Here is a 15,896-nt window from a genome sequence, read left to right on the forward strand (position 1 = left end):
TTTCATCCCATCTTTCTGCCAAATAGGGACGGAACCAGAGTTAGAGCTTCCCTGAGGCAAACATCGATCTTATCTCCTCACTGTTTAAAACCAAGATAGCTTCCCATGGCACTCGGAAGTAAAACTGAATTCCTCACTGTGGCCTAAGACTCTTCCAGACTTGCCCTTGCTGCCAACCCACCTCCTGTGTTCCTTTGACCTCATCTCTTGCTTCTCCTTGCTCACCTGACTACACCGGCCTCCTTGTGGTTTCTCAAATGCTCCAAACTCATCCTTGCCCCAGGATCATTGCACTTGCTATTGCTTCTGCCTGGGACTCTTCCTGAGGCTTCACTTTGCTGGCTTGTTCCATTATTCAGATCTTAACCTGAGGTCACCTCCTCAGCAAAGTCTGGTCGCACCCTTCCCGCCTCCCCCAGTCTAAAGAAGCCCCCACTCTTTACTCCTTATTACATCAGCATTAAGTATCTTTTTGGCATTTTTCTCCTTCTGAAATGGTTTCCTTTACTGGGTCACTTGTTTATGATCTACTTTCCCTGGATGGAGAGCTCTGGGTGACTCAGGGTGCTGTTCACTCCCCCACCAACACCCCCATCCCCCAGGGAATGTGCAATGGGTGCTCTGTAAACACTCTGTGAGTGATGGAAGGAAGCACAGCAAAGCCTGCCCTTTCCAGCCAGGCACTTGAGGGGGTTTTCTAAGGGCCACCCTCCGGGTCCAGGTATGTTCCCTGAGCCTCTTGGCTATGGCTGCCAGCGGTGGTGGAGGAAAGAACTGGCTTTGTGTTGCAAACGGAACAGGAATCATCAGGCCCCGGAACTGTGTGAACATCTATCCTCAAGGTCACACACCATCCAGAGAAGCCCCAGGGGACCCCGCCTTAACTGTAGGTACTCACAGGGTTTCCATCAGGTATGGCACCTCCCTCTGGAGGGGACGGATGAAGTGGGTTTTTCGCGACCTGACGATTCCCGTTCAGTTTGTTCTAGGGGTCCCGGGCTGGATGTGGGGTCCCCCAGTCACCCTGGAGGTGGCTTTAGCTGGCACATCCCAGCGGTGGGCGCGGCACAGAATCACATGGCCAAACATTGAGGACACCCGTGGTGGGAACGTGACTCCCTTCACTACCCATAGGCTCCAGGAGGAAATGTAAGCCAGTGCCGTCATGTCCTTAACACCTACGTGACTCCTGTTTCAACGGGGAGTGAGGCGGCCGCCCGCTCAGAGCTCCCGGTGGGCCGCAGTATTGGCTGACGTTTAGTCGAGCCGTTTAGTTTCCTTTACTTAGAGCAAGTGGTCCTGGCTTCTCTCAGGGCAGTGGACTCTAGTTCTTTAAAACAAAACAGTAATAGTTGACTAAAAGAAGCCAATACTAGTATGAGCACGTAGATGAGAAAATGCTGGAAAGCAGAGAGGCTGGCTGGCGTTTGGCACACACTGGCTTCACACAACCCAGAACCACCGACACGGTGAGATTATGTGGCCACCTTAGAGACACCTTCGGTGCCACACACCTTCCACCTGAGCTCCTGCTGTCACCTATCCCTGCGTGCCTTCTCCCCTTTCCTCTGGTTGCTTAGGCAATGATCTTGCTACTCCTTGGTCCCATGTCTCTTCCCAGATCCAATCCATCAGCAAAGCCCGTTACTCCTCCTCCAAAGTGTATCTACTCTGCCGCCTTGTTGCCTCTTCCCTGGGTACCTGGTTATCCCCTCTCCTCTGAATTAGGCCAACTGCTTCTCTTCCTGACTGGACACTGACCATTTATTTTGCCGGGAGCAGCCCGAGGGCCTTCTCTCCTTGGCACCCTCTGTGGCTCCCCACTCCCCAGAGAACAAAGTCCCTGAGGTCATCCACAGACCTTGCTGGATCCAGATCCTCTCCCTGCCCACTCTCTGTAGCCACAGGGGCCTCGTTTCTGCTCTCAGACTTGCCAGGCCTGCTCCTACCTCAGAGCCTTTGCCTCTTCTGTTCCTTTTGCTTATAACACTTTTCCTGCAGCACCCCGATGGCCTGGGCCCTCACCCCCTTCTTGTTTCCTCTCCCTGCCCCTGACAGTTCAGACCCCTCACCACCTTTTCTAAAGATTTTATTTATTTATTTGACAGTGAGAGAGAGATGGAGAGAGAGCACTAGCAGGGAGAGCAGCAGACAGAGGGAGAGGGAGAAGCAGGCTTCTTGAAGAGGAGGGAGCCCGACGCAGGGCTTGATACCAGGACCCCAGGATCCTGACCTGAGCTGAAGCCAGACACTTAAACGACTGAGCCACCTAGGCACTCTCAGACCCCTTCTTTTGGTTTCTGAGTCAGTGTTATCTCTAACTGTATACTTTTCCATATTTATCTTGCTTGTTGTCTGCCTGCAGCCCTGATGTCAGCACCAGCGGGATTGGGATCACTGATTGCGCCTCCCAGCTCCGAGGCCTAGAGCAGTGCCTGGCACGTGGCAGGTGCTCAGTAACTATTTCTCATAGGAACGAAACCAGGGCACTCGGGGCAGAACTTTTTGCCCACTCTTGACAAACTATGAGGAGAAAGGACAGAGCAGCTGGTAATGAGGATGCGGCCTTTCTGGGTCTCTGGGGATTGCAGAAAGGACAAAGCTGGTTCCCCTCTCCTCCTGGCAGACCCTTCTCTGGGAAGGAGGAGGCCGCCACCTGGTGCATAATTCACCTGCAGTCAGCAGCCCCAAATCTGCTGCGCTGGCGAAAAGCAAACAGCCTGAAGAACTGTCTCTTATTTTTAATGGGCTTAGAACCAGGGTCTCAACGCGCTTACATCTCTATGCTACTAATTTCCCGAGGAGATGAGCCACTGGCCGCTCCTGTCCAGCAGCTCCCGGTGCGTGTCTGCGGGGTGCACCCACCCCTGCCCAAAGAAGCCAGCTGCGGGAGAGCCTCATTGATCTGCTGCTCGAGGACAATCAAAAATGCCCCGAAAGCAGCGCATCTGGGCATCAGCAGCACTACAAGTGAAGCGTCCCTGTGGGGACAGTAACCCGCTCTGTTAAAACTGCCGTGGTGATGAAGCTCTATAAACCCACATCTGGAACACACTACACGTATGATCCAATATCCTCGCCCAGCCCAGCCCCGACGCAGATGAACAGACAGCTCTGACGCAAGGGGAGAACCTGGAAGATGTGGCCGCGCAAGTCAAAAGGCCAGTTTTTCAATATTTTCAATGACGCCAGGCCAGCCAACCAATACTTGCTTTGTCCGACATAAACTTGGGGACATTGCAGACCCAAACGGGCCCGGTTTCCTTCCGTGATCGAACCTTCTGACCTTGCTGGGCCAGGGCTGAGGTCACCTGGACGCTTCCGTCACTGTAACGGTCCCAGCCCCACCGATGATTTGGTGTAACCCCCATGACGCTCACCTGCCCGCCCCCTTCTCATCGCCTTTTGGGGCCTCCTCTGCACACTGCCTGTGCTATCACTGATCATTATCTGATGTCTTTCTTTAAAGAGACCTTTTCAGAAGATAAACTTTAAGTCTTAACCCAAGTAACTACGTGAAATTCCGTGATACGCTCATTATTTTTTGGATGCACATCAAATAAGTCTGTAAGTAGCAAAACCAACGTTCGTTGACCTGTCACAAGAGATACTTGGAGCCTTACCTGAGGTAGAAAGGCATTTTGGGAAAACACTGAATTAACAAGGTGCTCTTCTAAAGGGATAGGTCCGTGCAACTGCTATCTCTAACGAACAAACAGGTGCTGGGGATCTTCAAGATTCAAAACAGGACCCGATTTTTGCCACTCCCAGGGCTTAGGCGGTTCCTGCCCTGTGCCAGCTGGGAGCGATGCACCCCAGGCCCCTCCAAGACAGATTCCCGTGGCCCCCGATGTGCACTGCCCAGGAAACGATGCCTTCTAATGTCTGTATTTCTTAAAGTTATAGGTAAATGATTGGAGTCTGTGATGTCATCCATCCTTATGAAAGTCATGGCAGGGAGATAGGATGCAAGGGAAGAAAGAAAGCCCTTCAGTAAACCCAGGTCTTGACTTAAATCAGTATTTTCTACCTCTCACCTGGACTACTGAGGTGGACTCAACAACCTGGCTTCACCCCCTTGTCCCCTGCACTATGCTCTCCACTCGGTGGCCAGAGGGTTCCTTGTAAAATGTGAAGCCACAGCATGATTTCCTCTGCACAAGCTCTTCCACCATTGGTCCATCTTGCTCCAAATAAAAGCCAAAGTCCCCCCCTTTGGCCCAGGAGACCCTACATGATCTGAACGCTGATTATCCCCAGCTACAACTTGTACCTGTCCCCAGCTCTCCCTCTGCTCCAGTCATGCTGACTTCCTCACTGCTCCTGGAATGTACCATACTCCTGCCTCAGGGCCTTTGCACTTCCTGCTCCTAAAGCCTAGACATGCTCCCCACCCCCCTTATCATCCAGGTCTTTGCCAATTCTGCCTCCCCAGGGAGGCTTTCCCTGGGTTGTGTTGACCAAGCTCTCTCCATCCTCCCCTTCTTGCTCCTTGAGAAACTATTCTTAGCCGATATATGAACAGTAGACGATGGCTGCCTCTGAGATGAGCACTGTGAATGGTGGATGGGGAAGGCCACCTTTGCTTTGAACTATTTGAGTATTTTACAATAAGACTATGTCGCTCATGTAATTTGAAATACTTTGAAGGTGGGGAAGGGAGAAGAGAACTGACTGGAAATAAGCTGACCTATGAAGAGCCTGTGATACGTGTTAACCTTCCCACGTACTCCTGTCATTTGGGGAGAAGTTAATCTAGCCTAGAATGTTCAAGCAGAAGCCTTCTGGCAAGGACCCCTCATATCTGTAGAGACCACAGGTAACTCAGAATACTAAACAAGAGGCTGCCGTTGGAAGACCACAGGCAGGACTTGCCCACAGAAACATGCTTTTTTGAGGGTATTGAGAATGCTGTAGATTTTTTAATGAGCTTTGTGGGCTCTTGGCCACAGGTGGCCCCTTTCTAGGTGAAAAATATTAAAATTTCTGCTCATACCAACTCTTTTCAGGTTCACACACCTGACTCCAATGTGGGGTGTTGCTCCCCTACCCCCACCACGCAATCCTGGAACACCAGTAGGGTTGTCCAAGGATTCAATTCATTTTGGACACTGTCTACCTGGCGTGAGCTCGAGTCTGCCCCTGCCCCAGACCCCACCTCAGACGCTAGCTGCAAGTCTAGGCTGTCTCCTGGGCTTCTGACCTACAGGTCACAGAGGAGTGATTCCAATGACCTCCTCCCTGGGTTCTTTAATTTGCTAGAGTGGCTCACAGAACTCAGGGAAACACTTCTCTACATTTACCAGTTTAATAAAGGATAGGATAAAGGACAGGAAGCAACAGCCAGATGCACGGGGCAAGGTCTGGGGAAAGGTGCAGACCTTCAGCACCCTCTCTGGGCAGGCCATGTGCCCTGCATCTCCAAAGAGTTCCCAGCTGAGAGCTCTCAAGACCTGGTCCTCCTGGAAGCTTCGCCACACAGCCATGATTGGCCAAGTCCTTGGCTCTTGGCTGATTCAACCTCTGTCCCGCTCTGCTCCCCAGGAGGTCAGAGGGTGGTCCCGGGGGGTCCCAGGCTGTGTTATCTCCTCTCCCACAGGTTGAAAAGCAGGAGCTGAAGGGCCACCTGACCTGGAGACCGGCTGCGGGTGAAGGGGACATGACCCATGTCCTCTCTGGGTGTCATCCTTCTCTGAGTGATTCTTTTGTCACCTGTGTAGTTCTGTATGTTGAACTTAGCAGTTTCCACTGCTAAATATGTTTGTGGGTGTAATGCACAGATGCACACTCCTGTTGTGGACCGAACACAGGGCCCTCCCTCATCTGTGGACTCTGGGTATCACAGAGCCCAAAGAATGAATCATGAGCCATTTTATTAAAACACTGACTTTCTTTGGGCCTTCATTTCCGTTCTGCAAAAATATGGCACACGAATGAATAGCTGTAGGTAGGTTTATTTTGACCCTGAAATGCAAGGACCAATCCTAGAATACTCTCACGTTATTCAATACCCTGGGAAGGGCTCCAGAGGCATGTGGCCTGAGTTCAAATCTTGATTTTGCCACTTCCTACTAACCAGGTACCTTGTGCAAATGATTTAACTCCCCCACGTACCTCAGTGTCCTGGTCCGCCCTTCTCCCACAGGATGTTTCAAAATCTAACTGAGGAGAATATGTGCAAAGCTTTTAGTGCAGAACACAGCATATCGAAAGCACTTAATACATGTTAGCTGTTACAAATTTTAGTTATCGTAGCTCCTACGTACTGTGTAACACAGAGTTCAGAGTGCCTGTGGACAGAATCTGGTCTGTGTGTTTAATTGAGTTGTGCTGGAAAGGTGTTTAAAAAATTGACTTAATTGCTAACTTTAAAAAAAAAAATTAAAAAAAAAATTTTTTAAATGGGAGATTTCACATCAATTCAGCCTTTGGGCTTTGCTTGAAAAATACAGAGATCTGACCTTGATGGGTCCCAGAAGTGAGTGGACCTGAGCAGCAAGGGCCCGGTTCAGAAGGTCTACTCTGGTTCTTCACGCTTCCTGCTTTCCACATTTACAGGACCTGCCAGGCACTGGAGGGACTAAGTTTACAACCCATAGCTCTTTCTGTTCCAGCTGAAGGGACCAGCTAAACAAACCTTCCAAGCAACACTTGCTATGACCCAGAGCCCAACAGAGAGGCAGCTTTAAAGAGGGGGAGCAGAGCGGTGGGTCCAGGTATAGGCTAGAGCAGAACCTTGACCTGGATGGGCAGATGTGGGGCAGGGGGAGATGGGGAAGGGCCATCAGCTTAGGTCACAGGTGGCAAAGAACCTGTGTCCTGCGCTGTCCTCAAGCCACTGGTGACTCCCTGTGGCAGCCCTCATCTGGTTCTCATGTGTCCCTGGTATGCCCACAATGTCACCAGATCAGATTGTGAGCCACCTGCCCAAGCAGACTGTCTAACAACCACGGGAGGCTGGGCCCCATCAATCCGACTGCCTGGAATAGCTCTGTCCTCAGCCGTGTGTGTGTGTGTGTGTGTGTGTGTGTAAGGCTTGGGGACAAGCAGCAGAAATGGAGACCACATCTGGGCAGAAGAACTCCATTGTGTCCCGAACAATGACATTTGATTCCCATTCTCGTGCCAGAAAGTTCTCACTGCAGTTGGCTAGCAACGACTGCTGTGCCTCCAACTCAAGCCAGAATACTCACTCTGGGTGCCCGGGACCTGCTGCTCAGACCACTTTTCCTCACGATGGGGCAGAGGAGGAGCCGCTCTTGACTCTGGGGTATTACAATATAAAGTCAAAAGCTGTTGCTGGTTTTAGCTACAAGAAGCCAAGGCTTGAAATTGGTTCTTAAACCTGGTATCAATTAAGCAGATGTCAAAGAGGCAGTGTTGGGGTTCTATTAATGAACACTGGACTGTCAGAGAGATCATGAAGTTAATTTTTCCTCCTCCGCCTTCTGCTAGCTCTGGCTGTGAAGTTTCTGGGAGAAAATGGTGATACAGCCCTTCTCAATGGAAGCGAGGTGGCCCAGAGGCCCTGGGAAAGGGCAGGTCACCCGAACAGTCAATGGCACTTAGCAATCACTGGTCACTGCCTCCCTGAGGAGCTCCACCCAGATACTGTTCCTTGCCAGAGGCTATTTATTCACCGAGGCAGGGCCTCCAGGGTGTTTTGGCAACTTGTCCACATGGGCTACACAGAACCAGTCACCTAGCCACTGGCCTGGTGATGTGTGCAAAGCGGCTGGATGTCTGTCCAGAGCCTGAAAACCTGTTCCTCCTCGCCCAGCGTCCCCATCTCTGTCAACAGCACCACCATCTGCCCATCCGCTCAGCCAAAAGCTCAGAGTGATTCTGGATTCTCCTTCCCTCCCCCTTGCAATCCATGCACAAGGCCTGCCTGCTGACCCTCCAGAGAGAACCTGCTCCATCTCCTCGCTCCCCCTGCAGAGCATCCACGGGCTCCTGCCTGGACGACGGGTCTCCCTGGTTCTGATCTGGTCCCCAGGCCACTGCCCTTCTACCTGCAGCCAGGCTGAGCCATTGAAAAGCACGAATCATGCATACTTGATCTGCTCAGAACAGCTCAGTGACTTTCTATTGGGTTTGGAATAAGATCCAGACCTTCCTCCATCATTCTCCCCCTCACTCCCCAGGTCCTGCTGTCCTCCTCAAAGTGTCTGGCAAGCCCATTCATGCCACATGGCTCTTGTATTTATCCTGCTGCCTGGAATGATCCTCCCCCAAATTCCCGTGACTGTGTCCTTCTCACGTGCAGGTGTCACCAGTGCCCTTCATACAACTCCCCTCTCCCACCCATCTAGAGGTGCTGCCCCTCCCAGGGACCTTCGCTCCTGATCTCTGGTGTGGGAGAGGCCCCACATGGGGATATGCCTCCCCTTCCTAACAGGCCCTATTTAATCTTCAATGCACCTAGCTAGGAAATAATGTTTCCCAGATGTCTTGTAGCTACCTGTGTAAGCGGTCCTCCTTTTGGCCTTCTAGATCAGTTCTCTGGCCAAAGATTCAGAGCAGTGAGCTGACCTAGATGGGCTGCATCCACCACTGTCTTTACTCTCTGGATTTGGCCAAGCAGGGGGCCCAGTCGGAGATCAGCTGAAGAAGAAAGGGATGTTGGGGTATGCATTCCTCCATTTCTCTCCCTGTGGTATTAACAGAGGGCGGTAGCTGCTGTTGGGTGGCCCTCTGTGTTCCAGTAATCATTTACTCAGCTCATCCCCTAGGTCTTCGGTTGGGAATGGCTCCAAGGTTATTAAATAGATTTCCCTACACTTTTCACACTTCAGCAAAATATAGTTAAACCCTCCTTGAAGAATCCAAATTTGAGTGTGCCCCACATTCCTTGCTGAGATCGCTGGCTACTTAAGTTAGTTCTGTCTGTGTTGTACGTGATGTCTGGAATGAGGTCTTTACAGGGAACTGATTTAACTTGAAGTCCATTCTTTTTACCCTTTTGCTTCCTTCCTTCCTCCCATGCCTGGGATGTGGCTCTGATAGCAGGAGCTCCAGCAGCCATTCTGAACCACGAGGTGACCTTAAGGATAGAGGCCACACAACAATCATGGAAGAACAGAAAGGCACAGGAGCTTGGGTGTTCGATAACCTTAAAGCCACCATTCCAGTCCTGGAATGCCAATTTCCAGATATTTTTATGTGAGCGAGAAGCAAAATTCTATCTTGTTTAAGCCACTGTTACATTTTCTTTTAAATGCAGCCAAACCTAATCCCAATATATTTAGCTTCCAGAATTTAAGTGATCTCCCAAGTGTTGCTGAATTGGGAAAAAAAAAAAAAAAAAAAAAAAAGTCTTGCAGGAATGTGCTTGGCAAGTTGAACACCAGGGTGGGTCTAGATGAGCCTTTCTCCTTCCTGAGATAACCTGCAGCCACATGTTTGTGTAACTCTAGTGAGAAATAGCAGGAATGTCAGGAGTTGGTATCTCAGAGAGGCAGAGTTTGGAAGCTACACTGATCTGGTGTCCGGAATCTGGGCACGCTGTCCTGGGCTTCCAGCCACTTGGCCCCTACGGAGCACGCAAACCTGAAATTTAAAATTGATTTCTGGAGATCGGTCTGCAGTACAGGGTGTGGCTTCTGGGTGTTCACACATGGGAGGTGGAAAACAAGCGCCTGGCCAGAAACCCTCCTGAGCCTTGTACCGAAAGCCTGCCTCTCCTACCAAGCAGTCCTCTGGGCTGGGGACCTGCGACTTTTAAGATCACAGAGCCCTCTGGGAAGGTGGTGAGGGTCTCAGGCTCAGCAAAGGACAAAAGGGCACACAAATCTACATACAGTTTTTTGCCCCCTCCCTGGCCTTCCTTCCTCACCCCCAGGTCACCTAGGCCTGGGCCCCTTCCCTGAACCTGTGACTCTCAGAGCTGACTGCCATGGACAGCTCCTCCTGACTCTTCAGCTTCTGCAACCTACCAGGTCCAGTAACTGAACTGAGCTCCTGACCAGAGCTCTCCCCATCTCTGCAAACAGAGGATCCCTCCTTGCACTCATTCAGGCCCAGTCCTGGAGTTACTCAGGACTCCTCTCGCCCGCTCCACATCAGGTCCATCAACACATCCTATCAGCTCTACCTAATAACTAGGGGCAGCATCTGCTTTCTCCATCTCTCTCGCGCTTGGACTGCTGTGGTAGACCCCTTTCTGGGCTCCCTGCTCTTATTATATCCCTTCAGTTTATTCTCCAGATCATAGACAGAGGGGTCGTATTAATGCAGAAGTCAAATAATGTCCCTCCTCTGCTCAGTGTCCTCCACTGGTGTCTGTATCACCTGGAAAGCCAAAATCCTCCCTCTTGTTCAAAGACCCTGCATGATCTATCCTTCCACCAATGCCTCATTATCCCTCAGACCTCACGCCTGTTCACACTGCCCTGCCATCCTGGTTTCTCTGCTTCTCTGTGAGCCTGGTGGGACCATTTCTTGCTGCAGGGTCTTTGCACTCACTCTTCCCTCTGCCTGGAATGCTCTTCTTGGGGGAACTCCTTTGAATGGCTCCCTCACCTTCTTTGCTCATGTCCCCATAAATTCATTGCTCTCCCTCCCTTTCCCTATCCCTCTCCTTGCTGACCTCCCTTCCTTGCTATATCCCCCTCTCCACTTTTCACTATCATATGCACTATATAAATCTTTTTAATTAACTCTTGCATGAGTATGTGAGCTCCAAGGAATAGAGGTTTTGCCTTTTTTTTTTTTTTAAGATTTTATTTATTTATTCATGAGAGACAGAAGCAGAGACACAGGCAGAGGGAGAAGCAGGCTCCATGCAGGGAGCCTGAAGTGGGACTCAATCCGGGGTCTCCAGGATCAGGCCCTGGGCTGAAGGTGGCACTAAACCACTGAGCCACCTGGGCTGCCCGGTTTTGCCTATTTCGTTTGTTGTTGGATCCCCTCTGGCTCATGATAGGTGCTCACTAAATAGCTATTGAGGGGTGCCTGGGTTGCTCAGTCAGTTAAACATCTGCCTTTGGTGCAGGTCATGATCCTGGGGTCCTGAGATTAAGCCCTGTATCAGGCTCCCTGCTCCACAGGGAGCCTGCTTCTCCCTCTCCCTCTGCCTGCTGCTCCCCCTGCTTGTGCTCTCTTGTTCTGTCGAATGGGTAAATGAAATCTTAAAAAAAAAAAAAAAAAAAAGCTGTTGAATGAATGAGTCTGGTCTGCCCTGTGAACAACCTTTGGGGAGAGCCCCGTGAGTGTGCCCTGGGCATCTCCTGGACTCAACTGCACAGCCGGCACCTGCCTTCTGGGACCAGCTCTTGAATTGTCCTTTAGGGAACACACCCACTCCCTGAATCCTCATAGCTCAACTTTGGTCAGCCCCGTTCCTGGCTCCAGGGATGTGCACACAACTGCAGCCAGCCAATCCTTGTATTCTATCCCCCTGAACGGTTCATGGTTGACCAGCTGTCCCAGAGAGGACCAGCCCCAAAATACTTCATTTGGGGACATTTGTTGGTACACACAGGAGAGAGACACTCCCTTTCTCCAAGGATGGCTTGCTGTCCCATTAACACAGCTTTAGTGATGCCAGATGGAAACCTGGGTTGAGGGTGAAGCCACTTTGGAGAGGAGGGAGATGGAGAGACAGGTGAGAGCCAGACAGAGCTCCTGGATCCAACCACACCTGAAGTTCAAAATGCACTTGGACTTTTTACTTCCCTGAGTCCAATAGAGTCCTTTGGTTGCGTATGGTCCATCTGGTTTGAATCAGGTTTCTGGCACTCATCATTGAAAGAATCCAGACCAGCAGAAAGGTTGTGAAACACGTGTTTTTCCATCCAGTGGAAAACTTGTTCCCGTGGCATTTTTTGCGGCCTCTCCAACACTGCTGCGTGGTGGCCTTTGGTCAGCCGCAACGGTGAGACTCCGTTCCTGCAGTCTTGGGGGGCACACCTGAGATCGGCCATCTGAGGGAGCCTCTGAAAGGCACCTTGCTTCTACCCTGGGTGGCTCCTCGGGAGAACAGTGGAGAATCTGGGGTTTGGGGTCTGGCTCCTTACCCCTCAGTCACAGGGGCCCCTGTATTGGTGGGGCTCCGATACGAAAAGCCCATGGCTCACGCTTAAGAAAGTCCTTCTCTTTCCCAGCTTCCATACTGCCGGCTGGGTTAGGGAGAAAGTCTTGGGGAGGTGCCACCGTCCTCACCCTTTATAACAAAGACACGCCAGCCTTGTGGGAGGCCGCATCTTGCCGAAATGTAAAAACACTGCTGTTCTCATTGTACTCGGTTTTGCAGTGACCTTTTACAAAAGGCAGTGACGGCTGGCTTGTCATTTACAGTCATCATTTAAGACTTCCTTTTCAAACAATACTTAAGCTTCAAAAAGTAAGTCCAGTTCAATAAAATCTCAAACAATAGAACAGACGGCACTGGGAGGCTGCAAACAATCTTCTGCTCCGCAAGGGCTATGTCTAACTCACCCTGGTGTCTCAGAGCCTGTCTGAGCCACTGAGGCTCACCGAAGTCTTGGCCGGATCGGGTTCAACTGGAAACCCTGGCAGATGCCACAGCCCATCTGACCCAAGGACACAAGACGCAAACAGGACTCTGGCTTCTGTGCGCGTCTCCTTCTCTTATCCTCTGGCAAAGAAGGCCAGCCAAGCTCCTGCTAGTTTCCAAGGATCCCCCAAACACGGGGATTTTCCCAATCGCCTCAACGATGTATTGATCATGGAGGCTACTTACTGACCACTGTGCCCTGGAACCAGTTCCCCTGGGCATCTGACACTTCCAAGTGACACTCAGGGAAGGGTGTCAGATGCACGTGAGGATACAGAAAACGAATCTACAGCCCCCCTCCCTGCCACCGCAATCTCGCAATCAGGACTCATGACGAGCCCCTCTGTCTGTGTCCTATCACAGTTCTCTCAACCAGACCCTAATTAGGATGGACGGCTGTTCTCCACCCGGGACTGGAAGGAAGCCTGGAATTAGCTCAGTCGAGAAGCCTTCAGCCCCAAGAACCATCAGAACTGCCACACGAATGAGCAGAAAATAGCAGATGATAAATTTTTTAGGACCACCCTCTGTGTGCCAGTTGTAGCAGACTGTGAGATAATGTGCTGGCCTTTTTTGGAACATGCATTATTGATCTGGGTCTGTCTAGTGGTTTATAAAAAGCCCACCATCCTCCCCCACCCCCACTACCACCTTCCCATCCCTCACCTCCAGAAAGCTGCACCGCCTCCTTTCAAAAGCCGGTTCTGCTGCGGGAGGGGTCGGCTGGAGCGCGGAAGGCAAGGTTTGCAGGCACTGATCTATGCAAGGTGGTGCCGCGGTGTGGGTGCGGACAGACGCCCCAGAACTCGAAGGTTCCAAATGCACCGAATCCACTTCCTGGAATTTCTCAGCAGCACTTGCTCACGTATGCTAGGATGCACGTACAAAGACGTCCCCGGCCATGGTATTTGTGGCGATAAAAGCCAACTAACAAACACGCTAACGATCTAGAAACAACTGCCATTCCACGAGACTGGTTAAGACCACAAACCCTGGGTTTTAGTCTTGCTTGGCCATGTTCTAGCCTGGTAGGTGTGACCTTGGACAAGAAACTTAATTTTCCTGTGTCTTACTCTTTCCCTCTCTAACGAGGGAACGTATGCATTTTAAGTTAACCGGGGTTCTCCTTGCTCTCCTCCCTCTTGTGTCTTTATCATGTCCATAGATCCTTTTTCCGTATTTGCATATTCTCTGGGTTTTATTTGAGGGTCACAGATGTAAACTTATGATCACATTCTAACACAAGGCTTGGCTGGATCATGCTGCTGCAGCAAAAATGTGTTCCCAAGAGTGGTCGTTCAATCATTCACCTTGGTTCAGGCCAAAACCCTAGGAGTTGCCCTTCGTCTTCCTCTTTTCCTTAACTCCCACATCCAACCATCCCTCGAGGGCTCACCTGTGACTGCTTCTGCCCCGGGGCCAAGATTCCATCACTGGCCGAATTCCCGCAGGCCTCCCAATGGGGCTCCCTGCCTCTGCTAAAGGCCCCCTAACCCAGGTCCATTTCACCAAGAATAAAACTCAAACTCCTCGTGGCCCCAAGGCCCCTCATGACCTGGCCCCAGTCCACTCCTGGCCTTCTCTCTCCCCACTTCTAGCCCAGCGCTTCTCCAGCCCACAGCCTTCCTTCTGTCCTAACCCACCAAGTTCATTGCTAACTAACACAGTCTTTGCCTTTCCCCTTCTCTGGATCTGGAACACTCCTCCGCCATCCTCTAGCTCCCAGGACAGTGTGCTGTACAGAGAGGATGCTTAACATACATCTGCTGAGTGCACGAGTGCACGTCCAGGCAGTCTTGAACTCCCAGGCATGACTACAATTGAGGGGCCCCGTGAAGCAAGACCCTTGTGCTCTGAGATCCAGGTGCCACATGCAAGCGCTCGCTGCAAAATTCTATCAAAAACAAAACTTGGGTCCCTATGACCGTGATCTGTAGGCTCCCCGTGGTCATCAAACATGGTGCAAGATAAATGTTGCCGGAGAGATAGGTATTCTATGTGCCCAATTTTCAATAAAAGTTCTGGGCTTCGATTGCTTCCTGGCTATAAAGTCTTCTTGCACTTGATAAGCTCTCTGAGAAAAATCTATACTGGTGATTATTAATATAAATCATTATAAGGACCAACTGGGATGTATGTAAGTTACCTTTTCTTAGCAGTTAAAAAGACTGATGTATGCTTTTAATGATGGATCCAAAAAGAGTGTAGATTTGCAGGTGGATTTTCACTGCAATCTCAGGTTTGGTTGCAAAGGCTTATCTAGTCAACTTTTAAATTTGTTGCCACCAATGATACTCAATTGCCCTTTGACAGTGCATACGGCCTCACCTGGTCAACCACAGGTGCTTCTTACCACAACCTGTAAGAGCCTCCAAGATATGGCTCCATCTTCTCTCTCAGTCTCCCTCCCTCAGGCTCCAGCCCCATCTGTCTCCTTGCTCCTGTCTCAGGGCCTTCGCACATGCTGTTTCCCTTGCTTAAAAGGCTTTTCTCGGATCTTCACAGTACATAGTAGCGCTGATGACTGGAAGGGAAAGTTATAGGGGGAAAGTGCACAAGGCTGTGTGCTGTCCAACATGGTAGCCACAAGCACTACCAAGCACCTGAAAGGTGGTGAGTCCTAAATGAGATGTGCTGTAAGTGTAAAGTACAGGCCAGATTTCAAAAACAATATAAAAAATGTAAACTGTCGGGATCCGTGGGTGGCGCAGCGGTTTGGCGCCTGCCTTTGGCCCAGGGCGCGATCTGGAGACCTGGGATCGAATCCCACGTCGGGCTCCCTGCATGGAGCCTGCTTCTCCCTCTGCCTGTGTCTCTGCCTCTCTGTCTCTCTCTGTGTGATTACCATGAATAAATAAATAAAATCTTTAAAAAAAAATGTAAACTGTCTCATTATTGATTACATGTTGAGATGATAAGCATTTGGACCTACTGGGTTAAACAAAATACATGATTAATTTCACATTTTTTTAGCATTAAATAATGTAGTTGTTAGAAAATCTATGTCATTTGCATTTGTACTCTTGTAGAGTAGGGCAGTTCTGTGTATGGTTTGCTTGTTGGAGAAATAGAACCTGTAAAATCAGTGAATTCATGGTGGTGGGGAGGAGAAGAAGCTAGGGAGAAAGAAGGCTTACCCTGAGGGAGAGCCCCAACGGTGAGCTGCTAATATCAGTGGAGCTCGGCCCTGGGGAGCAGAAGGTCCAGCTGAGACGGGCTCGCTCTTGGCGGCCTCATGTGTGGAGGTTTGTCCTCATGCAGAGGGACACGTGGTGAGAAAAGCCTATGCAGATGTTGCACTCACAGCTCAGGTAGAGGAGCCTGTGGTCTAGTGTGAGCACAGAGGCGGAGCCAGGAAGGCTTCTACGCTGAGCCA

The 15,896-nt window shown here is 50.7% G+C and overlaps 1 protein-coding gene across 6 annotated transcripts in view; it reads right to left on the reverse strand.

Moving 5' to 3' along the window:
- SULF2 (sulfatase 2) overlaps positions 1 to 15,896 on the reverse strand; it is a 118,793-nt gene that overhangs the window by 72,005 nt on the left and 30,892 nt on the right. The gene's annotated exons all lie outside the window — the stretch shown is intronic.

The sequence above is a fragment of the Canis lupus genome, chromosome 24 (assembly GCF_003254725.2).
Source record: "Canis lupus dingo isolate Sandy chromosome 24, ASM325472v2, whole genome shotgun sequence".
Lineage (NCBI taxonomy): Eukaryota > Metazoa > Chordata > Mammalia > Carnivora > Canidae > Canis > Canis lupus.